Below are 25,871 nucleotides of genomic sequence, written 5' to 3' on the forward strand. Positions count from 1 at the left end.
TTGGTTTTCAGTGGCACAGCACGGTGATTACGAAAGTTGGTGCTGGAGAGGGTACGGGGTCAACGGCAGTTCAAGGCACCCAGGAGGCACGTGACCCCAGGAGGCAGCGAGGCCCCGCCCCCAAGACTGTGACCCCGAAAGGCAGCGAGATCCCGCCCCCAATCGCTGTGACCCCGGAAGGCAGCGAGGTCCCGCCCCCAAGGGCTGTGACCCAGGATGTCAGTGAGCCGGGACCACTCGGAGCCAGCGAGGCCCCGCCCATGGAGGCACGTGACCCCGGATGCCAGCGAGGCCCCGCCCATGGAGGCACGTGGCCCCGGATGCCAGCGAGGCCCCATCCCTGAGGCACGTGACCTAGGAGCCAGCGAGGCCCCACCCCCAGGAGGCAGGTATCTCATGGAGGAAGTGCGAGCGGAGTGCGGACCGGGAGAGAAGGCTCTGGGTAAAGGCGGCTTCTTTCCTTTTCCAGTCAGTAAAATAGCCATGATAACGCTCATTTACTAGATAAATGGTCTTTGCGGCCTTTTAACTGAATCCTGCCTTCCAGATCAGGCCGCTGGTGGTAGTCAATGCAGATTAACTCCAGCGACTGACCTGTCAACGGAATCCAGGTCTCTGTCCCATTTTAACCTAACCCAACACACATCAGATTCTTCCTGTAGGTTCCGACAGGAATGAAGGGTTTTAAGCACAATGGTTAATGTTTTTGAAATAGATTAACTGATTTTGGATAAGGGATGGGGAATGTGAAGAAGAACCTGTTTACTCAGTGAGTGGTGACGATCTTGCTGAACGGGATGATCAGTGTTCTAAACAAAAGCGGCACAGTGGTTAGCACTGCGCCAGGAACCTGGCTTCAATTCCGGCCGTGGGTGACTGGAGTTTGCACATTCTCCCTGTGTCTGCGTTTCCTCCGCGTGCCCCGGTTTCCTCCAAGGATGTGTAGGCTAGGTGGGGTTATGTGGATTTGGGTGGGGGGTGCTGGGGAGGAGAGTGGGTCTGGATAGAGTGCTCTTTCAGAGGTTCAGTGCAGACTTGATGCGCCTCCTGCGCTGTAGGAATTATATGGTTCTATTGGGGTAAATTATTAGTTTGGCTAACCAACAGAGGGCAGAAAATCAGGACAAATTGAGCTTTTTCTGGGTGGCAAGATGTAACAAGTGGGGTGCCACAGGGTTCGATCCTCAGGCCCTAACTGTTTACAATCAATATTAATGACTTGGATGCAGGGATTGAATGTGCCGCAGCTATATTTGCAAATAACACTAAAATAGGTGGAATAGTAAGTTTGCAATAAAGAAATAAGAAATTTACAAAGGGTTATAGATAGGTTAGGTACTGAGCCAAAATTTGGCAGATGAGTTTAACATGGATAAGTGTGAGGTCATCCATTTTGGTCTGAAAAATGGAAAAGCAACTTATTATCTAAATGGGAAGAAACTTTGGTGCAGAGGGATCTGGGTGTCCTTGTGCACGAATCACAGAAATTTAGTATGCAGGTAATAAGGAAGGCAAATGGAATTTTGGCATTTATGGCTAAAGAGATAGTGTATAAAAGTAGGGAAGTGTTACAACTGTACAAGGCATTAGTGAGACTGCACCTGGAGTATTGTGTACAGTTTTGGTCCCCTTAATTGAGGAGGGATGTAGTTGCATTCGAGGCAGTTCAGGGGAGGTTCACTAGATTGATTCGAGAGATAATGGGTTTGTCTTATGACAAAAGATTGAGCAGTTTAGGCTTATAGTCTTTGGGTTTAGAAGAATGAGAGGAAATCTAATTGAGGTATAGAGGATGCTAAAAGGTATTGATAAAGTAGACGTAGAGTGGATGGTGCCTTTTGTAGGGCAATCTAGAATGATAAGTCATAGTTCTTGGATACGGTAGCAGATTTGAAACAGATGATGGAAAATGACTTCTCTTAAAGGGCTATGATGTGGAATGGAATTCCCTACCCCACAGTACAAAGTCTTACAACCCCAGGTTAAAGTCCAACAGGTTTGTTTCGATGTCACTAGCTTTCGGAGCGCTGCTCCTTCCTCAGGTGAATGAAGAGGTCTGTTCCAGAAACACATATATAGACAAATTCAAAGATGCCAAACAATGCTAGGAATGCGAGCATTAGCAGGTGATTAAATCTTTACAGATCCAGAGATGGGGTAACCCCAGGTTAAAGAGGTGTGAATTGTCTCAAGCCAGGACAGTTGGTAGGATTTCGCAGGCCAGATGGTGGGGGATGAATGTAATGTGACATGAATCCCAGGTCCCGGTTGAGGCCGCACTCGTGTGCGGAACTTGGCTATAAGTTTCTGCTCGGCGATTCTGCGTTGTCGCGGGTCCTGAAGGCCGCCTTGGAGAACGATGGAGATCAGAGGCTGAATGCCCTTGACTGCTGAAGTGTTCCCCGACTGGAAGGGAACATTCCTGCCTGGTGATTGTTGCGCGATGTCCGTTCATTCGTTGTCGCAGCGTCTGCATGGTCTCGCCAATGTACCACGCTTCGGGACATCCTTTCCTGCAGCGTATGAGGTAGACAACATTGGCCGAGTCGCACGAGTATGTACCGCGTACCTGGTGGGTGGTGTTCTCCCGTGTAATAGTGGTATCCATGTCGATGATCTGGCATGTCTTGCAGAGATTACCATGACAGGGTTGTGTGGTGTTGTGGTCACTGTTCTGAAGACTGGGTAGTTTGCTGCAAACAATGGTTCGTTTGAGGTTGCGCGGTTGTTTGAAGGCAAGTAGTGGGGGTGTGGGGATGACCTTGGCAAGATGTTCATCGTCATCAATGACGTGTTGAAGGCTGTGAAGAAGATGACGTAGTTTCTCCGCTCCGGGGAAGTACTGGACGACGAAGGGTATTCTGTCGGTTGTGTCCCATGTTTGTCTTCTGAGGAGGTCGGTCCGGTTTTTCGCTGTGGCGCGTTGGAACTGTCGATCGATGAGTCGAGTGCCATATCCCATTCGTACGAGGGCATCTTTCAACGTTTGTAGATGTCTGTTACGCTCCTCCTCGTCTGAGCAGATCCTGTGTATACGGAGAGCTTGTCCATAGGGGATGGCTTCTTTAATGTGTAAACTTATAGCCAAGTTCCGCACACATGAGTGCGGCCTCAACCGGGACCTGGGATTCATGTCACATTACATTCATCCCCCACCATCTGGCCTGCGAAATCCTACCAACTGTCCTGGCTTGAGACAATTCACACCTCTTTAACCTGGGGTTACCCCATCTCTGGATCTGTAAAGATTTAATCACCTGCTAATGCTCGCATTCCTAGCATTGTTTGGCATCTTTGAATTTGTCTATATACGTGTTTGTGGAACAGACCTCTTCATTCACCTGAGGAAGGAGCAGCGCTCCGAAAGCTAGTGACATCGAAACAAACCTGTTGGACTTTAACCTGGTGTTGTAAGACTTCGTACTGTGCTCACCCCAGTCCAACGCCGGCATCTCCACATCATGGCTACCCCACAGTGTGATGGATGCTGGCATATTGAGTAAATTTGAAGAGATAGACAGATTTTTAATTAGTACTGGGTTGTTGGGCTATGGGGATGGGGCAGAAAAGTGAAGTTGAGGCCGAGATGAGATCAGCCGTGATCGTATTGAATGGTGGAGCAGGCTCAAGGGGCTGAATTGCCGACTGTTCCTAGTTCTTATGTTCTTAAACAGGAAATTGGAGGGCTTTTGAGAGAAAACATTTTCAGAGTTACAGAGATCGAGCAGAGAAATGGGTCTGACTGGATTGTTCCGCAGAGAGGTGGTCTGAGTTCGATGGGCCAGATGGCCTTCACCTATGCCAAAATGACTTTATGATTCTAAGTTTATAGCCAGTCCTGCATTGAGTGCAGAAACAAACTGTGCAATTCATGTCAGTCTTTGTTGTAGGCTAATCTTTGTTTATGCATTGAATAGAGACTGTTACAATTGTATTTCGAATCTAGAACAACTGTAGCCCTTGTCAGTAAATATATGAATGCTGCATGTTTTTTGCACTGTCACAAACTGGAACCATTTGATGCAGTGGCTAATGTAGAAGCTACTGGTGATTGTCTAGCTTTGCCTTTTTTGTTTTTCTGTATTATGTTTTTAAATGTTTCCAACTAAGGAGCAATTTAGCCTGGCCAATCCACCTACCCTACACGTCTTTGGGAGGTGGGGTGAGACCCACACACTGAGAATGTGCAAACACTGCACGGACAGTGATCCGGAGCTGGGATTGAACCCAGGTCCTCGGCACTGTGAGGCTGCAGTGCTAACCACTGCTCTACCGTGCTGCTATTTTGTTGTATTATGCTAATTGTAGCATATGTATTATTGCAAAGTAACATGTCTATGACAGTCTGTAAATGTCACTCACATGGAATACTCCCAAGACTACCAACTCAGTTGTGCTGAGCTGAATGTTAAAACATTGTGGGCATAAGCAGAACCCTGCAATTAGAACCCATAATCTAGCTGACACTCCTAGAATAGAATCCCTACAGTGCTGAAGGAGGCCATTCGGCCCATCGAGTCTGCACCAATACTCTGAAAGAGCACCCGACCAAGGCCCACTTCCCCATCCTATCCCTGTAACCCCACCTAACCTTGGGACACTAAGGGACAATTTAGTGGTAGCACTGCTGCCTTAGGCGCCGAGGTCCCGTTTTCGATCCTGGCTCTGGGTCGCTGTCCGTGTGGTGTTTGCACATTCTCCCCGTGTTTGCGTGGGTTTCGCCCCCACAACCCAAAGATGTGCAGGGTAGGTGGATTGGCCACGCTAAATTGCCCCTTAATTGGAAAAATGAACTGGGCACTCTAAATTTATTTGAAAAATAGTTCCATGGGAACTTTCGGATCCATCCAAGCAGGCAGATTTAAAATTGGGTTTGAAGTTGGATATTCATCATGTTGCTATTTCTCAGATCTTGCTCCATGCAAGATGCTTTGTACGTTGCCTATATAACAGTGACTTCACTTCAAAAATGTTGTTCCATTGAATCTGAAACATAAGTACCCTTTAAGTTTATTGTTTCCTTGCACAGTGTCCTAAAAGATAACTGAACGCCAAATCTGATGTAATAATTGTGCCAGAAACGCTGTTGCGTCATTCAAAGTAGTTGGAGGCCGTTCTTTTTCTGACATCGGAAGGTTTGATTGAATATATATTCATGTCAACGATTAGTAAGATTCTCGGCTTACTTTTGGATGATCCCAAAAAACTTGATCCAAGTTATATTGATAATTTTCAAGTTTATTCAATCACCTTAGGACATATTACCATACCGAGTGAATTGTAAAGCAACAGCTTAAATTTATAGAGTGTGTTTTAATGTTCCAAGGCACTTCACTAGGGCGTTATAAGACAAAACTTTACACTGAGTCACATTTTGGCGATATTAGTAAAACTGACCAAGTGCTGGTCAAAGAATTTGGTTTTAAAGAGCATCTTAAAGGAGGAGTGTAGTGGAGGTTCACCAGACAAATTCCTGGGATGGTGGGACTGCTCTATGAGAGGAGATTACGGAGACTGGGCCTGTATTCTCTCCGAGCTGGATGTGAGGTGATCACATTGAAAATTCCAAAATTCTTAAGGGGCTAAACTGGGCAGAAGCAAAAAGGATGGTTCCCTTGGCAAGGAGTTTCTAGAAGAAGGGGGGAGACACTCCAAATAAGGGGCAAACCATTTAGGACTGAGATGAAAAATTATTTCATTCAGAATGTGGGGAATCTTTGGAATTCTCTATCCCAGAGGGGTGTGAAAGCGCAATCACTGACTCTGTGCAAAACATAGATCGATAGATTTCTAGATGCATAGATACATACATAGAAGAGAGCAGGAGGCCTTTTGGCCCTTCGAGCCTGCTCTGCCTTTCATCACGATCATGGTTGATCATCCAACTCAATAGTCTAATCCTGCTTTCTCCCCATAGCCTTTGATCCCATTCTCCCCAAGTGCATATGACATGAAGGGATATATGGATAGCACAGGAAAATGGTGTTGAAGTAGACGATGAGTCATGATCTAGTTGAATGGTGGAGCAGACTCGATGGGCTGAATAGCCTATTCTTGCTTTTATGTTCCTATGAGAGGAGTAAAGAAGTTTAGGGAAAAAATCCCTAAGCTTGGGGCCTCACAGACTGCCTTCTGAAGGTATGGTTGCCAATGGCGGTGCAACATAACACTGAACTTTCGGAGGGTTGGGGGCTGTTGGAGGTTGCAGAGGAGAATGATCCCCGGAATGAAGGACTTGCCATATGAGGAGCTGTTAAGGATTCTGGGTCTGTACTCTATGAAATTTAGAAGGATGAGGTTGGATCTCATTGAAACTTGCAGAATACTGAAATACTGAGAGGCCTAGATAGAGTGGACGTGGAAAGGATGTTTACACTAGTCATTGAAACTTGAACCCAACGGCACAGCCGAAACTGACTGAAGGAACCATCCTTTAAAACAGGGATAAGGTGGGCAGCATGGTGGTTAGTACTGCCGCCTCACAGCGCCAAGGTCCCAGGTTCGATCCCGGCTCTGGGTCACTGTCTGTGTGGAGTTTGCACATTCTCCCCGTGTTTGCATGGGTTTCGCCCCCACAGCCCAAAGATGTCCAGGGTAGCTGGATTGGCCACACTAAATTGCCTCTTGGAAAAAATGAATTGGGTACTCTAAATTTAAAAAAAACAGGGATGAGGAGGAATTTCTTTAGGCAGACGGTGGTGGAACTTATTGCTGCAGAAGGCTGTGGAGGACAAGTCACTGAGTATCTTTAAGACAGTGATAGATAGGTTCTTGATTACTAAAGGGGTCAAGGGTTATGGGGAGAAGGCAGGAGAATGGGGATGAGAACCATCAGCCATGATTGAATGGCGGAGCAGACTCGATGGGCCGAATGGCCTAATTCTGCTCCTATATCTTATAATCTTGTGGGTGAGGCCATGGATGGATGTGCTACCAGAATTAACAAAATTGAAGTTAGACACGGATGCATTAACTAACAATTGTTTTGTTTAACAACACCCGTCATGACGGTTAACATCATAAGCTTAACCATTTATGATCATATGAAGTAATTCAATTTGTACAATTAGCAGCCTTAATTATCACTGTTTATGTTACAGTAGCTGAGTCTTGATTAATAACAAAGTTACATTCAATTGCAAGATTATAGTGCAATTAGTTACAATCTTCAGGGTATCCGAACAGCCAGAGCTACACATGGGGAAGAGGGCTGACGCCCTAGCTTTTGCTTCCCTAATCGCACGCCGGAGAAGGAAAGCGGTCCGGGGGGGGGGGGGGGAGGAGCGTAGAGGAGGACAGACAATATTAATATGTATATAAGAACCGCACATGCTGTAAATATTAAACGTAAAGTGTTACTGTGAATAAATTGAAAATACCAATAAAAATATTTAAAAAAAAGATTATAGTGCAATTTGTTAATATTTAGCATGTATTTAATATGCTGACAAATTTCCAATATCGAGGATCTCCTGTGACATAGAAATATACAACTTCATGTCGGGTAGTAGTAGGCAGTTCAGTCCTACTGATAGATTCATGGATTTCACGTCTGGGGTCACTTGTGGCAAATTGTGGACAATACCCATCTCTTCCAATGTCATCTTATGTTAACTAACCTGTCTGTGCTATTGTTATACTGTTAGTTTACTGAACAAGAACTGCATTACTGCCATCCAGTATTTCAGATGAGATGTTAAATTTAGGTGTGTCTGCTCCCGGTTTTTGATGCTCGAGAAGGTGAAGTTTGAGCTGAGGGGAAGGATAGAAGGGTTCTACAATTCACGGGCATTGTTTATTCACTTTCAAGAATTGGATGCCATCGAACAATTGTGTGTGGGGGTGGGGGGAGGCCATTGGTGGGGTTGAGTACATTGTTTATGGGATGACCGTTAATTTTCTTTTTGTCTTTTTGTTTTGTTTGATTTGGAACGTATGGGTGATGTTTGGGTTTGTATATTGAAGGGGATGCTGTTTGGGGGATTGATACTGTATTTGTTATTGTTGATGAAAATGTGGAAAATGAGGAGAATAAAAAACTATTGAAAAGTTTAATAAAGGACAAAACTTGAGTAAGGCATTACACCTTTTTTCCTTTGCTCGACATTTAAAACATGGTGATGGATATCTTTTCTGAAATTGCTTATCACATCAATCAGTTTATTTGTGTAAAGTGTTTTGCTGGATTCTAGTTGAAGTTGATACGTTAATCTGAAACATACAGTAATACTAAGATGGTAGTTTGTGTCTTAAGTTTCCCAGAAGCCAAGGATTGACCATCTTCTATTCTATTTTTCATTTCATTTTCTGTTCACAGAATGCTCTTCTTTTTTTTGTAAACATTTTATTGAGGTATTTCTGGTTTTATAATAGTAACAGAAGAAACAGTGTACATACAGTTATAAATATAGTGTAAAAGCCGTCTTCCTCTCTCACAGATCCCACCTTTTCTAACCCCCTACTCTACACTAAACTACCCCCACAGCCCCCCCCACCCCTTCTGCTGACGGTTAATTTTCCCGAAAGAAGTCGACGAACGGTTGCCACCTCCGGGCGAACCCTAACATTGACCCTCTCAAGGCGAACTTGATTTTCTCCAGACAGAGAAAGCTAGCCATGTCAGATAGCCAGGCCTCCGACTTCGGGGGCTTTGAGTCCCTCCTAGCTAATAATATCCGTCTCCGGGCTACCAGAGAGGTAAATGCCAGAACGTCTGCCTCTCCTCCTGGATTCCTGGATCTTCAGACACCCCGAAAATCGCCACCTCTGGACTCGGCGCCACCCTTGTTTTCAATACTTTGGACATGACGTCTGCAAACCTCTGCCAGAATCCCCTAAGCTTCGGGCATGTCCAGAACATATGAACATGGTTCGCTGGCCCTCCTGTACACCTTGCGCACCTGTCTTCCACCCCAAAGAACCTGCTCATCCGGGCCACTGTCATGTGAGCCCGGTGAACGACCTTAAATTGTATCAGGCCGAGCCTGGCACATGTTGTGGATGCAGTGACTCTGCTCAATGCATCCGCCCAGAGACCGTCCTCTAACTCTCCTCCTAACTCCTCTTCCCAATTGTGTTTCAGCTCCTCGGTCTGTGTTTCCTCTGACCCCATTAGCTCCTTATAAATGTCTGAAACCCTCCCTTCTCCCACCCACACTCTGGAAACTACCCTATCCTGTAACCCCTTGGTAGTAGGAGCGGGAAGGTTGAGACCTGCCTGCGTAGGAAGTCTGCGCCTCCAGGTACCTGAAATCATTTCCTCCTGTCAGTTCATTAAACATTTTTTAAAAAAATATGTTTTTATTAAGAATTTTTCAACAATATTTTCCACCTTACAAACAAACCCCCCCGTAACAAAGAAAAGAAAGAGAACTCGCGTGGCAAGACATGAACATGGCAAGTCAATAAAATACAGAACTTTGTACATTGGATTCTTCCCGTACATGTCAGTTTCTGGATCATTCATGTGCTTTCTTGCTCAAATGCCCCCAGAAACCCCCCCCTCCCCCCTGAACGATGTCCCCCCGCCCCCGGGGTTGCTGTTGCTGCTGTCCAACCTTCATCTAACGCTCCGCGAGATGATCTAGGAACGGTTGCCACCGCCTGTAGAACCCCTGCGCAGACCCTCTCAAGGCAAACTTTATCCGTTCCAACTTGATAAACCCAGCCATATAATTTATCCAGGCCTCCACGCTGGGGGGCTTCGCCTCCTTCCACATTAGCAAGATCCTTCGCCGGGCTTCTAGGGACGCAAAGGCCAGAATGCCGGCCTCTTTCGCCTCCTGCACTCCCGGCTCATCCATTACTCCAAATAGTGCTAGCCCCCAGCTTGGCTTGACCCGGACTTTCACCACCTTAGATACTGTTCCCACCACTCCCCTCCAGAACCCCTCCAGTGCCGGGCATGACCAAAACATATGGACATGGTTCGCCGGACTTCGTGAGCACCTCCCACATCTGTCCTCCACCCCACAGAACCTACTCCGCCTTGCCCCCGTCATATGCGCTCTATGAACCACCTTAAATTGTATCAGGCTAAGCCTGGCACATGAGGAACTAACCCTACTTAGGGCATCAGCCCATAGCCCCTCCTCAATCTCCTCCCCCAACTCCTCCTCCCATTTACCCTTCAGCTCCTCTACTAAAGCCGCCCCCTCTTCTTTCATCTCCTGGTATATCGCCGACACCTTGCCCTCTCCGACCCATATGCCCGAAATCACCCTATCTTGAATCCCCTGTGCCGGGAGTAGCGGAAATTCCCTCACCTGCCACCTCACAAACGCCCTCACTTGCATGTACCAGAAAGCGTTTCCTGGGGGTAGCCCAAACTTCTCCTCCAGCGCCCCTAAGCTCGCAAACGTCCTGTCAATGAACAGGTCCCCCATTCTTCTAATCCCTGCCCGATGCCAGCTCTGAAACCCCCCGTCCATCCTTCCTGGGACAAACCAATGGTTTTGGGGACCACACCGAGGCTCCCGTCGCACCCCTGTGCCGTCTCCACTGCCCCCAGATCTTTAGCGTTGCCGCCACCACTGGGCTCGTGGTGTACCTTGTCGGCGAGAGCGGCAGCGGTGCCGTCACCAGCGCCCCCAGGCTCGTTCCCTTGCAGGACGCCATCTCCAACCTCTTCCACGCCGCCCCCTCTCCCTCTATCACCCACTTACGGATCATTGCCACGTTGGCTGCCCAATAGTAACCATCCAAATTCGGCAACGCCAACCCTCCTCTATTTCTGCTACGCTCCAAGAACCCCCTCCTTACCCGCGGGGTCTTGCTCGCCCATACAAATCCCATAATGCTCCTGCTTACCCTCTTAAAGAAGGCCTTAGTAATCACAATTGGGAGGCATGGAATATAAAAAGAAATCTCAGGAGGACCACCATTTTAACCGACTGTACCCTACCCGCCAACGAGAGTGGCAACATGTCCCACCTTTTAAAACCCTCCTCCATCTGTTCCACCAACCGCGTCAAATTAAGTTTGTGCAGTGCCCCCCAGCTCCTAGCTACCTGAATCCCCAAGTATCGAAAGCTCCTTTCCGCCCTCCTCAACAATAGGTCGTCTATCCCTCTTCCCTGGTCCCCCGGATGGATCACAAAGAGCTCACTCTTTCCCAATTGAGCTTATAGCCCGAAAAATCTCCAAACTCCCGTAGGATCTGCATTACCTCCACCATCCCCTCCACTGGATCCGTCACATACAGCAACAGATCGTCTGCGTACAGCGACACTCGATGTTCCTCTCCCCCTCGAACCACCCCCTTCCATTTCCCTGACTCCCTTAACGCCTTGGCCAAAGGTTCAATTGCTAATGCAAACAGCAGAGGGGACAGGAGGCACCCCTGCCTCGTCCCTCGATACAGTCGGAAATACTCCGACCTCCGCCGGTTCGTGACCACACTCGCCACCGGGGCTTTATACAGGAGCTTAACCCAACTAATAAACCCTCCCCCAAACCTCCTCAACGCTTCCCAGAGATACTCCCACTCTACCCTATCAAAGGCCTTCTCCGTGTCCATGGCTGTCACTATCTCTGCTTCTCCCTCCACCGATGGCATCGTTATCATATTTAGGAGCCTTCGCACATTAGTATTTAACTGTCTACCCTTTACGAATCCCGTCTGGTCCTCGTGAATCACCCCCGGGACACAGTCCTCAATCCTCTGGCCAACATTTTTGCCAGCAACTTAGCATCTACATTAAGGAGCGAGATCGGTCTGTACGACCCATATTGCATTGGGTCCTTATCCCGCTTCAAGATCAAAGAGATCGTCGCCTCCGACATTGTCGGGGGCAGGGTCCCCCCCCCTCCCTTGCTTCATTGAAGGTCCTTACCAGCAACGGGGCTAACAGGTCTACATACTTCCTATAAAACTCCACCGGGAACCCATCCGGCCCCGGGGCCTTCCCTGCCTGCATGCTCCCCAGTCCTTTAACCAGCTCCTCCACCCCAATTGGCGCCCCCAAACCAGCCACCTCCTGCTCCTCCACCCTTGGGAACCTCAATTGGTCCAAGAATCGCCGCATCCCCTCTTTTCCCCCTGGGGGCTGGGACCTATACAGTTCCTTGTAAAAGGCCTTAAAAGCCTCACTCACTTTCCCCGCACTCCGCACCGTAGTTCCCCTGCCATCTTTGACTCCGCCTGTTCCCTCGCTCCCATCCTCTTACGGAGCTGATGTGCCAGCATCCGGCTCGCCTTCTCCCCACGTTCATATATCGCCCCCTGTGCCTTCCTCCACTGTGCCTCTGCCTTCCCTGTGGTCAACAGGTCGAACTCCGTCTGGAGACTTCGTCTCTCCCTGAGTAGTCCCTCATCAGGAGCCTCTGCATAGCTCCTGTCCACCCTTAGAATCTCCCCCACTAACCTCTCCCTTTCCCTGCCCTCTCTCTTCACCCTATGAGCCCTGATGGAGATTAACTCTCCCCTGACCACCGCCTTCAGCGCCTCCCATACTACTCCCACCTGCACCTCCCCATTGTTGTTGACCTCCAGATACCTTTCAATACACACCCGCACACTTCCTCGTCTGCCAGCAGTCCCACATCCAACCTCCACAACGGGCGTTGGTCCCTCTCCACCCCCAGCTCTAACTCCACCCAATGCGGGACATGGTCTGAAATGGCTATGGCCGAATACTCCGTTCCCTCCACTTTCGGGATCAAAGCCCTGCCCAAAACAAAAAAATCTATCCGGGAGTAGGCCTTATGTACGTGGGAGAAAAAAGAAAATTCTCTGGCCAAAGGCCTGGCAAATCTCCACAGATCTACTCCCCCCCCCCCCCCCCCCCCCCATCTGATCCATAAACCCCCTAAGCACCTTGGCCGCAGCCGGCCTCTTCCCCGTCCTAGATCTGGAGCGATCTAATGCTGGGCCCAGCACAGTGTTAAAATCCCCACCCATTATCAAGCTCCCTACCTCCTGGTCTGGAATACACCCTAACATCTGTTTCATGAATCCAGCATCATCCCAGTTCGGGGCATATATATTCACCAGTACCACCTCCGTCCCCTGCAACCTACCACTCACCATCACGTATCGGCCTCCCTTATCCGCTACTATGTTCTTGGCCTCAAACGACACCCGCTTTCCCACCAGTATTGTCGCCCCTCTATTTAGGTGCGCGAACACTCGGGCACTCTTAACCGGCCCATTTAGGCCTCTCACATTCCACGTGATCAGCTGGATTGGGGGGTCTCCCCCCCCCCCCCCCCCCCCCCCCCCCCGACTAGCCATCTCCTATCTTAGGCCAGTCCCGTGCTTGCGCCTCCCGCACCCTCCAGTCCCCCAGGCGGGGAAACCCCGCCCCGACCATCTCTTCCATTTTCAGTTCCCCCTCGGACAGTGCAGCAGCAACCCTAGAATCCCCCCTCCCCCCGCTTCCCTCCCTCCCCCTCCCCCCGCTAGATCCACATCTAGCTCTTTGCTCCCCCCATATTACTTCCGAGAATCAGCTGACTTCTGCTGACCCCGGCTTCCCCCGCCTTCCCGTTGATCTCCCCGTGTGGGAATCTCTCCTCCTCCTTGCCTTCCTCCATTCCCCCCCCCCCCTTTTAGCGCGGGAAAAAGCCCACGATTTTCTGAACCAGCCCCGCCCCCTGTGGCGCAGCTCCTGTTGCAGCCATTATCCCAGTTCCCTCATCCCCGAGTCTCCCCTCCCTCCAGCACCGACGCCCACATTCCCCATCATCATCATCTTGTCTACAGAAAAGAAAAAAGGGAAATTTTAGGAATTTGAACCAGAACTCTACCCACATCCCCATCCATCATCCCACCCATGAATTCTTTACCCATATATACAACCCCATATACAACCAACATCTCCCCCCACAACCACATCCCCTCAGTTCGAGTCCAGTTTTTCCGTCTGAATAAAGGTCCAAGCCTCTTCTGGCGTTTCAAAATAATGGTGTCGGTCCTGATAAGTGACCCACAGTCGCGCAGGCTGCAACATGCCGAACCTGACTCTTTTTTCATGCAGCACCGCCTTGGCCCGATTGAAGCCAGCTCTCCTCCTTGCCACCTCCGCGCTCCAATCCTGGTAAACTCGGATCACCGCGTTCTCCCATCTACTGCTTCGCACATTCTTGGCCCATCTCAGCACACTTTCTTTGTCCGCGGAGTGATGGAACCTTGCCACTATCGCCCTTGGCGGCTCATCAGCCTTGGGTCTCCTCGCCAGGGCCCGGTGAGCCCCTTCCAGCTCCAGGGGGGTCGGAGCGGCCTCCGCTCCCATCAGCGCATGAAGCATCGTACTCACATACGCCCCGGCACAGCTCCCTCCACTCCTTCGGGAAGACCCAGAATCCGGAGGTTCTTCCTCCTCGACCTGTTCTCCAGGACCTCAATTCTCTCGGCCCACCTCCTGTGCACCGCCTCGTGCGTCTCCATTTTTACCGCCAGGCCCAGGATCTCGTCCTCATTGTCGTTCATTATGTCTTTCACCTCATGAAGCTCCACCGCCTGGGTCTTCTGGGTCTCCTTTAGCCCCTCGATCGCCAACAGCATTGGTGCCAGCACCTCCTTTTTCAGCTCCTCCACACAGCACTTAAGGAACTCCTGCTGGTCCGGCCCCCATGCTGCTTGTTCTCCGCCCTCCGCCATCTTGCTTTTTCCCCCTCGATTTTGCCGCTGCTCCAGAGCCTCTTTTTTTCGCTGCTCCACCGCTGATCTCGGCCATATATCATAAGGGGGGACCTTACTGCACCTTCCCACACGGGATCAATTCAAAAAGGTTCCGTTGGGGCTCCTCTGGAGAGCCCGAAAGTCCGTTGTCGCGGGAGCTGCCGAAACATGCGGCTTAGCTCCGCATCGCTGCAACCGGAAGTCCCTCCCGTCAGTTCAAACTTCACCTCCAGTTCCCTCAAGCTGGGAAAGCTCCCCTCTATAAACATATCGCCCATCCTCTCGATCCTTGCTCTCTGCCACCCTCCATCTAACCTCCCCGGAGCAAACCAGTGATTATTGCAAATTGGGGACCAGACTGATGCTCCCTCTGCTCCCACATGGATCCTCCATTGCCCCCAGACTCTTAGGGACACGACCACCACGGGGCTCCACACCTCTACTCCCTCCCACACCGAGAGAGACACCCCCCCCCCCCCCAACCACCACCACACTTCCTAATCATGGCTATATTCGCCGCCCAGTAATAATTACTAAAGTTCGGGAGCGCCAGCCCGCCCTCCCCCCAGCTGCGCTCCAATATCCCCTTTTTAACTCGCGGGGTCTTACCCGCCCATACAATGCCTGAGATCACCTTGTTGACCCGTTTAAAAAAGGACCGAGGAATAAAGATGGGGAGACACTTAAACACAAACAGGAATCTCGGGAGAACCGTCATTTTCACTGTCTGTACCCTCCCAGCCAGTGACAGCGGGAGCACATCCCACCTCCGAAAATCCTCCTTCATTTGGTCTACTAGTGGGGCCAGATTAAGCTTGTGCAGCCATTCCCATTCCCGCGCCACCTGGATGCCTAGGTACCGAAGACCGAAAACCGGCCAGAATCCCCATAATTTCTTCCATCCCTTCCAATGGGTCCAACAGATATAAGAGCAGATCGTCCGCGTATAACGAGACTCTGTGTTCCACTTCCCCTCCCCCCCGGACCAGTCCCTTTCAGCTCTTTGAGGCTCTCAATGCAATTGGCAGCTGTTCTATGGCCAGTATGAACAGATAATCCCATTCCACCCGGTCAAAAGCCCTCTCTGCGTCCATTGCGACCACTACCTGTACGTCCCTACCCTCTGGGGGCATCATGATAACATTCAACAGCCTTCTTACGTTGGCCGCCAACTGCCTCCCCTTAATAAATCCCATCTGGTCCTCCCAATCACACCCGGGACGCAGCCCTCAATCCTTGAGGACATGATCTTAGCCAACAATTTGGCGTCTACATTTAGTAGGGAGATCGGTCTGCAGGACCCGCATAGCTCCGGGTCTTTATCCCGCTTCAGGATCAATGTGATAGTGACCTGTGACATTGTCGGGGGAAGCCCCCCTCTCTCCCTTGCCTCATTAAATGTCCTCATCAGCAGTGACCCCAGCATCCCAGAGAACTTTTTGTAAAACTCCACGTGGTTCCCATCCGGTTTCGGGGCTTTACCCGACTACATGGCCTTCAGCCCATCTGCTATCTCTTCCAACCCGATCGGGGCCCCCAGCCCTTCTACCAAGTCTTCATCAACGTTCGGGAACTTCAGCCCCCCTAAAAATTGCCTCATCCCCTCCGGCCCAGCTGGGGGTTCCGACTCATACTGCCTGCTGTAGAATTCCTCGAACGCCTTATTGACCCCAGCTGAATCTCCGACCAGGTACACATCCCTGTCCCTCACTTTCCCAATCTCCCTGGCTGCCTACCGGTTTCTAAGCTGCTGCACAAGCATTTTACTGACCTTCTCCCCATATTCGTAGATCACCTCCCTCGCCTTCCTCAGCTGCTCCACCGCCTTCCCTGTAGTTAACAAGCCAAACTCCACCTGTAGCCTCCGTCGTTCGCTTAGAAGCCCTGCCTCTGGGGTCTCCGCATACCTCCTGTCGACCTGTAGTATTTCCTTTATCAGTCGGTCCGTCTGCTCTGTCTGCTTTCTCCCTGTGGACCCGTAGCGCGATCAGCTCCCCTCTCACCACCGCCTTCAGCGCCTCCCAGACCACCTCAGCCAAAACTTCCCCATGTCGTTGACTTCCAGATATTTCTGGATACATTTCATCAGCCCACACACCTCATCAGCTAAAAGTCCCACGTCCAGCCTCCAGTGCGGGCGCTGGCTACCCACCTTGCTCACCTGTAGGTCAACCCAGTGCGGTGCATGATCCGTGATCGCTGAGGACTCAGTGTCCACTATCCCCGTCAGTAAAGCCCTGTTCAGGATAAAAAAAGTCAATCCGGGAGTACACTTTACGCACTTCACTCGCGGCAGCCCAAATCTCTATGGGTGTCGTCTCCCCCCCCCCCCCCCCCCCCCTTTATAAACCCCTTTAGCCCCTTTGCCATTGCCAGCACCCTGCCTGATCTTGAGCTAGATCGGTCTAGCCTTGGATTAATGACTGTGTTGAAGTCCCCGTCCCCCCCCATAACCAGCTTATGCGAATCCAGGTCCGGGATCTTCCCCAACATCCTCCTTATGAACACCACATCATCCCAATTCGGCGCGTACACACTCATGAGTACCACCGGCAGCCCCTCCAGCTTTCCACTGACCATAAGGTACCGACCCCCCCACGTCCGCAACTATTCTTCCCGCTTCGAATGACACTTGACTCGCTTATTAACCAGGATCTCGACCCCTCTAGTCTTAGAGTCCAGCCCCGAGTGGAAAACCTGTCCGACCCATCCCTTCCTTAGTCTGACCTGGTCAGTTACTCTAAGGTGCGTCTCCTGCAACATTGCCACGTCCGCCTTCAGTTCCCTCAAATGCGTGAACACGTGTGCCCTCTTAACCGGCCCATTTAGCCCTCTTACATTCCATGTGATCAGCCTGGTTAGGGGGCTCCCCCCCCCCCCCCCCCCCCCCCCCGGATCAGCCATCACCTTTCTTCGGCCAGTCTCCAGCCCGCTCCCCACGCATTCGCAGGTCCGCCCCCCAGCAGCCGACCTCCCTATTGTCCCACAGCATACAGCCCCCTTCAACAAGCATAACATCTGCTCACCCCCCACTGCACTTCCGTGAGCTCGCCCGCCCAGCTAGTTGGTGGCCCCTGCTCATGGTGCCAGCCATTTTCCCACCTATTGTCGTGGTTTCTTCCCCCCCCCCCCCCCCTCCCCCCCCCAGCTCGGACATGCACATGCAAACGTAAACAATCCCACCCCAATTGCCCAAAAGAAAAACACAAAGAAAATCCAACAACTAACATTCACACCTCCATGCCCCCCAATTTTAACTCGTGCAGCTCGTCCACAGACCCCAAATCAATACAAAAGGCATTACAAGTAACATCCAAAGATAAAAACTTAAAAAAAAAAACTAAAAACAAGGAAAAAAAACACATGAGCACGGCAGCAAAGTTCAGTCCAAACACTTCAGTCCGCTACTAGCCCTTTCCTTCTCGCGAAGTCCATAGCTTCCTTGGGCGACTCGAAGTAGAAATGTTGCGTAACCCAAAGACGGGCCGGATACAGTAGCCGAAACTTTACATTCTTCTTAAAAAAGGGCGATTTTATCTGGTTGAACCCTGCTCTTCTCCTGGCCACGTCTGCGCGCAGGTCCTGATATATCCTTAGGACGCTGTTCTCCCATTTGCAGCTCTGCATCTGCCTGGCCTACCGTGGAATGCACTCCTTGTCAAGGTACCTGTGGAATCTCACCACCATTGCTCTCCGAGTTTGGGGGGGGGGGGGGGGGGGGTGGGGGGGGTGGTGGGTGGGTGGGAGGAGTGCGACTGACAGTGCTCACTGCTAATTATGTGTCAATGATACAGTAACTTCAGGCCGGGGGAAGATGTGTTCTTAAAAACAAATATTCAAAAATTGCTGTCTGAGTTCTTAAGACCGTAAGACGTAGTAGGAGCACAAGAATTCCAAAGATTCACTACTCGGAGAAGAAATTCGCTCTCATCTCGGTCTTAAATGGGTGACCCCTTATTCTTGATTATGTCCTCTGATCCTACATTCTTTCACAAGGGGAAACATCCTCTCAGCCTAACAGTACCCTGTAGGGTACTAACAGTACTCTATTAAGCCCCCTTATAATTGTATATGTCTCAATAAGGTCACCTCTCATTCTTCTAAACTCCAATGACTACAGGCCCAATCTGCTTCACCTCTCCTCATAAGCATATTCCTCCATACCCAGGATCAACCTAATGAACCTTCTCTGAACTGCCTCCAATGCCAGTATATCTTTCTTTAGATAAGGGGACCAAAACTGTTCACATTATTCCAGGTGTGGTCTAACTAGTGCATTGTATAGCTTTAGCAAAACCTCTCTATTTTTATACTCCATTCCTTTCAAATAAAGGTCAACATTCCATTTGCCTTCCCAATTCCTTGCTGAACTTGCATGCCAGCTTTTTGTGATTTATGCACGAGGATCCCTAAATCCCTCTGTGCGTCAGTTTTCTAGTCTTTCTCCATTTAAGTAACATTCAGCACCTTTATTTTTCCTACCATAGTGCATAACCTTTCATTATCCCTACACTATGTTCCATCTGCCAAGTTTTTGCCCACTCACCCAATCTCTATATTGCTCTGTAGACTCTTTGTGCCATCGTCACGGCTTGCCTTCCCACCTATTTTTGTGTCATCTGTAAACTTGGCAATAGTGCATTCACTTCCCTCGCCAAGTCATTAATATATTTTGTGAATAATTGTGGCCCCAACACGGATGGCACTCAACATGTTACAGGTTGCCATCCTGAAAATTCTTCTCTTATCCCAATTCTCTCTCTCCTGCTTTGCCATTAACTTCACAAAAGCAGCATTTCACGGTTGTCTTCACTGTTGACATGCATTAAATGGTGTGAAGTTGCTATCTTTGCATGGTAGATAGGTGTATTTCTGACTAGTGATTGCTAGCACTGGTACCCTATTGACAATGTAATGAATGTGAATAAACACCAGTCAATCACGCAGGCCCAGGAAATTAACAAACATGCAATTGCATTCCTTCATGTTTTGAATTTTTGGGGGCGATTTTAAAAAATGGCAGGTTTTAAATTTAATTATTTTATTTTCCTTTCTGTCTCCCTTTCTCTTAATTTAGTTTGTGTTTCCCTGGTTTAATTTTGCTTTCTCTTTCTGGTTTGACATTGAATTCACTGCATCGAATTCCCCTTTTATCCCAGTCCCTTCCACTCTTTGTTTCTCAATCCATATATCTGATTGGTTGAGGAGATACCCTCTTTGGTTGCTCTGTTTACTTCGGTCCTAGATGCCCTGTTTCCCTCACTACTCTGTTTTCAGCTCAATTCTGAAGATGGAAAGGTGTTGAACTGACGAATTGCAGGACCAAGTCCAACTGTAACAGAGATGTGCAGGTTGGGTGGATTGGCCAAGTTAAATTGCCCTTTGTGTCCAAAGATGTGTAGGTTAGGTGGGGTTACGGTAAAGGGTGGGGGAGTGGGCCTATGTAGGTGCTCTTTCAGAGAGTCGGTGCAGATTCAACAATCCGAATGGCCTCTTTCTGCACTGTAGGAATTCTATGGATTCTTCCATGGATATGATGCCAGCAACAACAAATTATAGTGCATTGTTTCATTAGCATCTTAAGCACCTGAGAAGATGGCACGAGTGATCTGATAATCGGTGGCACAGTGGTTAGCAGTGCTGCCTCAGCGCAGTGAACCGGGTTCAATTTGGCCTCGGGTCACGGTCTGTGTCAAGTTTGCACTTTCTCCTGTGTCTGCGTGAGTTTCCTCCGGGTGCTCCAGTTTCCTCCCACAAGTCCAAAGATGTGCAGGTTAGGTGGATTGGCCATCCTAAATTAGTATCCAAAAGGTTAGGTGGGACTACTGGGTAACGGGGATAGGGGTGGGGCTTTTTCAGAAGGATGGTGCAGACCCAATGGGCTGAATGGCCTCCTGCACTGTAGGGAGTCTGATTCTATGATATGATGCATATCCTTTCCTGATTTTTGAATTGAACTTCTGTAAGCACTCTTTACAAAGAGAGAGATTGTTCACTGTATTTTTGCTTCGAAATGTACTTTTGAAAAAAGGGCAACATTAATCAGTTATCCCATTTAAAATATAGTTATGTACATGTGCTGTTTTGAATGTCCTCTCCCATTCACCCCATACCCTCTCCTATTATTCTGACTACCAATTCCCATCTCCATAATATTAGTCATTTCCAACCCTGCTCCTTGACCTGCTTCACATCCTCTGTAAACCTCAACTCACCCAAAACGCTACTTCTGTTACTCTATCTCGCAGCAAATCCTGTTCACTCAACATTCCTGTGTTCACTGCGTTGCATTGTTCCAATAGTGCCTCAATTAAAAAATTCTCATTCTGACGTTCAAATCCCCCCATGGTCTTGCCCTTCCATATCCCTGTTACCCTGTCCATCACTAAGATTCTCCAAGAGTTCTCTCTTCTTCCAATTCTGGCTTCTTCCACATCTCAGATTTCCTCACTCCTCCATTGCAAGGCTTGCGTTCTGTTGTCTCGTCCCTAAGCTCTGGAGTTCTCTCCCTGAACCTCTTAACCTCTCTCCTCCATTGAGATGCTCCTTAAAATCTGTCTTGCTATTTTCCTCGGTGTCCAATTCTGTCTGATAATGCTGCTGGGCAGCACCTTAGGACATTTTGCTAGGTGAAAGATGCTACATAAATATAAGTTGTAATTGATAAATATTTCCTCCTGATATCTTTCCAACCTCTCCAGACTTGCTTTTGGATTGTTCAAGGTATTTTTACCTTTACTAAAATGGAGGCTCAGTGACTACACTCTACAATTTGAATTCACGATTTGTTATTGCTGTTTAGGTGAGGCAGTTCTTAAGTTGGAGTCCTACACACTGCACATATGTGAATGAGGGAGCATGACATACTAATGAGATGACGTATGCCGCTTGTTCTGGGCAAAGGAAGGAAAAGTTAACTGAATCATCCCAAATCATAATCCCTTATTGGCATGGAGATACTGTGTTTGCATCATGGTCCTAAATAAAGGCCTCAGTGCAAGGAGATCCACACAGGGATCCAGGTTATTATGTTTCACACACAAGAGCAGAAGGTGGTGGATCTGTCAGCAGGTGGACAATCCACCTACTCTGCACATCTTTGGGTTGTGGGGGCGAAACCCACGCAGACATGGGGAGAATGTGCAAACTCCACATGGACAGTGACCCAGAGCAGCAATCGAACCTGGGACCTCGGCGCTGTGAGGCAGCAGTGCTAACCACTGCACCACCGTGCTGCCCGTGCCCTTTATATCTTTTAAGAACTTTGGCTTTAACATTAATAAAGTTGATACAGAACTGCCATTTGATTTCATTTTGAAGTTTGTAACCTACTTGGTTCAGTTTGTTTTGGGGTGTAGTACATCCCTTTTTCCTGCAGCACTTTCAGTAATAAGTAGTTTGTAATGTTTTGATTCTGGAAGACTTAATTCTATTTTGAGTTCTGACACTAAATGTACTTCATCCTGAGGTTTTGCAGCTGTCTTGAGGAACTTTCCAAAGCTAGAAGTGAACATAGTGTTATGAACCCCATAGAGACCTCTAACTTTAACAAAAAAAGATATTTCCCAGTGAATGACTGAAAGCATCGCACACCAAGATTTCACGCCTGAAGACTTTTACTGTAATGAACACATTCACACACCAAACTACATCAACCAATTTTAATTAATTTTTTAACTCCTATCTCATGCGCGCGCACTCTCTCAACACCAGGACACGGACCACGCCCCCCCACACACCCACTCACTGCATGTGCAGCACAGCCCATGCGCCAAACGTGCGTGCATCCCCTCCCCACCCATGCACCCCCTATGTGCGGACCGCGTGCAACCCTCCCACCCGTGCACCCCCATGTGCAGACCGTGCACGCCCGAACCGCGCGCCCCCTCCCCACGTGCGAACCGCGTGCGCCCACCCCACACCTCCCCCACGCGTGCATGCCGTGCACATACCCCCAGAATGTGGAGGATGAGAGCTCCCCATTTTGGTTGTTGCTAACGTACCCATCTGAGGCCTATAATATCTGTTCGCAGAATGCCTTATCGACCAGGACGGCTGTGAAGCTCCCCCATGAGGGACGTTGTGCCCGGCCTGTCTCCAACCTCACACAGATGTAGTGTGGTGCTTGGTTGGAGATTACTATTGCTGAGTATTCCTCTTCCACTATCCCTGGATGCACTGCTTTCGCGCCATGGGTCGACTGCTGTCCTCCTATTGAGCAACCCCCCTGAGACCTTTTTCTGTAGCATGATTGTAAGTCTGTCCCGCTCAACTTCTGCAGCCGGCCCTTCACCCTCAGGTGGGTCTCCATGTCAGCTCTTGACTTTTCAGATGGCGAAGACTCTGGATCTTTTCACCGGGCCATTGAGTCCCCTGATCTTCCAGGTGCCTACTCTGATGGGGGATTTCTGTACCCACCTCCCTCCTGCAGGGTCAACCATACTTATCTTGTGGATGCACCCCTGCCCTCCAGGATTTCCCTCTGTTTGGGGGCCCTCTAAGATGGCTGTTTGTGGTGCCATTGTTTTTGTTGTCGCCATGTGTGACCTGTCATCACCAGCATTCCCCACTCTTTCCCCCCCCGCCCCTACTTTCCCCGTATTTAGAGCTTGCTCTCCCCCTGCTGCCAGGCACCCTCTCCTCATCGGGAATTGTGCTATCGCTCCCCCTTCTCCCGTGCTTCCCTGTGCTAGCTCATCTGCTAGTCTGATGCGTGTGGTGCCCCACCCCCGAGAACGATCTATACTTTCCCCTGCTCATTGTGTTTCTCTCCTTGATCCTCCTTTCTTGTTTGTTAGCACCTTTTTGATTTAGTCCTCCCATTTAGCACACAGTAGCACAGTGGTTAGCACTGTTGCTTCACAGCGTCAGGGTCCCAGGTTCGATTCCTGGCTTGGGTTACTGTGCGCAGAGTCTGCACGTTCTCCCTGTGTCTGCGTGGGTTTCCTCCGGGTGCTCTGGTTTCCTTCCACAAGTCACAAAAGACGTGCTTGTTGGATGAATAGATAATTTTAAATTCTCCCCCTGTGTACCCGAACAGGCGCCGGAGTGTGGCGACTAAGGGATTTTCACAGTAGCTTCATTGTAATGTTAATGTAAGCCTACTTGTGACAATAAAGATTATTATTATTACAAGCTTTCTCTAGTTCTTTTCTGGCAAGAGTGACTTTATCATCATTTTTAAAATTTTCATTCAAGTTAATGTTTTCTTCCTTGCAGCTCTGGTATCATGATGTGGAGATGCCGGCGTTGGACTGGGGTGAGCACAGTAAGAAGTCTTACAACAACAGGTTAAAGTCCAACAGGTTTGTTTCGATATCACTAGCTTTCGAAGCGCTGCTCCTTCCTCAGGTGAATGAAGAGGTAGTTTCCAGAAACATATTTATAGACAAATTCAAAGATGCCAGACAATGCTTGGAATGCGAGCATTAGCAGGTGATTAAATCTTTACAGATCCAGAGATGGGGTAACCCCAGGTTAAAGAGGTGTGAATTACATCAAGCCAGTACAGTTGGTAGGATTTTGCAGGCCAGATGGTGGGGGATGAATGTAATGCGACATGAATCCCAGGTCCCGGCTGAGGCCGAGTGCGGCCTGTTGGACTTTAATCTGGTGTTGTAAGACTGCTTACTGTGCTCTGGTATCAGTTATTGGTTGCAGCTGAGCCAATTGATATCAAAGCAGTGTTTTCCTTTGTTTCATCATTAGCTTTGAGTCCTGTTGCTATCTGCTTTGTTACACCTTGCTCATGCTTTCCCTACGCGTTTAATTCAGATGACTTTACCCCATTTCCAACGGCCATTAACTCTTTATTATCAGTTTGACCCTCTTGACACACCTTTAGTTGAAACAGTGATTTTTGTGGTAGGATTACAGAAATTCACTCAAAAATGTCTTGTACATTTTTGATTTTAAGAGCTTAACTGGGTTTTACTGAAACCACTGGAGGTGGGCAATACCGTGCCCAGTCAGGTCATTTCCTAATAGAAAATCAACATCTTTAATAGGTAACTTTGAAACCGCCTAATAACAGAATTGGTGCCTTAAAGCTAACATTACATAACCGAACTAGTAAACAATTTCCCTCAACACCCCAAATCGATATGCTTTTATTTAGCAAACTTTCTGGAGAGAAATTCACGTCACTTGCTAACACCAATGTCTGAGCTGATCCCTTCTTACTAAGAATAACGGCCAACTTGCTTGCTTTATAGGATACAAATTGGGTCACTTCACCTTTAAAATAAAAATTTCCATAATTTGCTACACTCTGATCTACTCCCAATAATAAATACATTTGAATTGTACATTTGAAAAGGTTGCTCCAGCATTTTCTGAGAAAACACTATGGAATCTTACAAATGCTACTGGTTAACCTTTTACTTCTCCAACAGGCTGACTTTCCTCTGGCAAAATAACTGGTTGGCTCCCTTGAATCAACTTTAGCCTCTAGATTGTCTCTCTCACTATTCTGGGGACTGCCTATGTCTTCACCTTTACCATCTTTCTAACTAGAGCTAGATTTCTTTTCACTATCAGACTTCATGGGCGAAATTCTCCCGAAACGGCGCAATGTCCGCCAACTGGCGCCCAAAACGGCGCCAATCAGACGGGCATCGCGCCGCCCCAAAGGTGCGGAATGCTCCGCATCTTTGGGGGCCGAGCCCCAACATTGAGGGGCTAGGCCGACGCCGGAGGAATTTCCACCTCGCCAGCTGGCGGAAACGGCCTTTGTTGCCCCGCCAGCTGGCGCGGAAATGACATCCCCGGGCGGCGCATACGCGGGAGCGTCAGCGGCCGCTGACAGTTTCCCATGCATGCGCAGTGGAGGGAGTCTCTTCCGCCTCCGCCATGGTAGAGACCGTGGCGGAGGCGGAAGGGAAAGAGTGCCCCCACGGCACAGGCCCGCCCGCGGATCGGTGGGCCCCAATCGCGGGCCAGGCCACCGTGGGGCCACTCCCCGGGGCCAGATCGCCCCGTGCCCCCCCCCAGGACCCCAGAGCCCGCCCACGCTGCCTTGTCCCGCCGTTCAAAAGGTGGTTTAATCCACGCCGGCGGGACAGGCAATTTATCGGCGGGACTTCGGCCCATCCGGGCTGGAGAATCGAGCGTGGGGGCCCGCAACCGGCGCGGCCCGATTCCCGCCCTCGCCGAATATCCGGTACCGCAGACTTCGGCAACCGGCGGGGGCGGGATTCACGGCAGCCCCCGGCGATTCTCCAAACCGGCGGGGGGTCGGAGAATGACG

General features: G+C 49.3%; 1 protein-coding gene across 6 annotated transcripts in view; it reads left to right on the forward strand.

Moving 5' to 3' along the window:
- The first annotated feature begins 317 nt into the window (after positions 1-317).
- The window catches only part of rcbtb1 (regulator of chromosome condensation (RCC1) and BTB (POZ) domain containing protein 1), a 114,648-nt gene continuing 89,094 nt past the window's right edge, over positions 318-25,871 (forward strand). For 2 of the 6 annotated variants that reach the window (XM_072514231.1, XM_072514227.1), the window contains exons 1-2: positions 354-442; positions 23,843-23,928. The gene's annotated coding sequence lies outside the window, so the exon portion shown is untranslated. Of the gene's footprint in view, positions 443-23,842; positions 23,929-25,871 lie in introns of those variants that run through there. The other 4 variants (XM_072514233.1, XM_072514228.1, XM_072514232.1 and 1 more) reach the window with 4 other exon arrangements.

The sequence above is a fragment of the Scyliorhinus torazame genome, chromosome 8 (genome assembly GCF_047496885.1).
Source record: "Scyliorhinus torazame isolate Kashiwa2021f chromosome 8, sScyTor2.1, whole genome shotgun sequence".
NCBI lineage: Eukaryota > Metazoa > Chordata > Chondrichthyes > Carcharhiniformes > Scyliorhinidae > Scyliorhinus > Scyliorhinus torazame.